This window comes from Penaeus monodon, chromosome 24 (genome assembly GCF_015228065.2).
Source record: "Penaeus monodon isolate SGIC_2016 chromosome 24, NSTDA_Pmon_1, whole genome shotgun sequence".
Lineage (NCBI taxonomy): Eukaryota > Metazoa > Arthropoda > Malacostraca > Decapoda > Penaeidae > Penaeus > Penaeus monodon.
In genome coordinates, this window is record NC_051409.1 from 39,328,419 (window position 1) to 39,328,620 (window position 202).

The window sequence follows — 202 nt, forward strand, 5'->3', positions numbered from 1 at the left end:
AGTCCCAGCTCCTTCCCCCCTCCCCCTCCCCTCGTGCAAGCGAAGCAGCGCTGTATATTTCATCGGCGGCGCGGCTGCGTCATGTAAAATGCACCTCACGTCGTTATATGCATTTCGCTTCGCTGTGCCAATATCGTTGTACGCTTTAAGAGGGTATAATGTGTCGCGTATTGATTGGTTCGGTGGAGAACAGTTTCGCTAT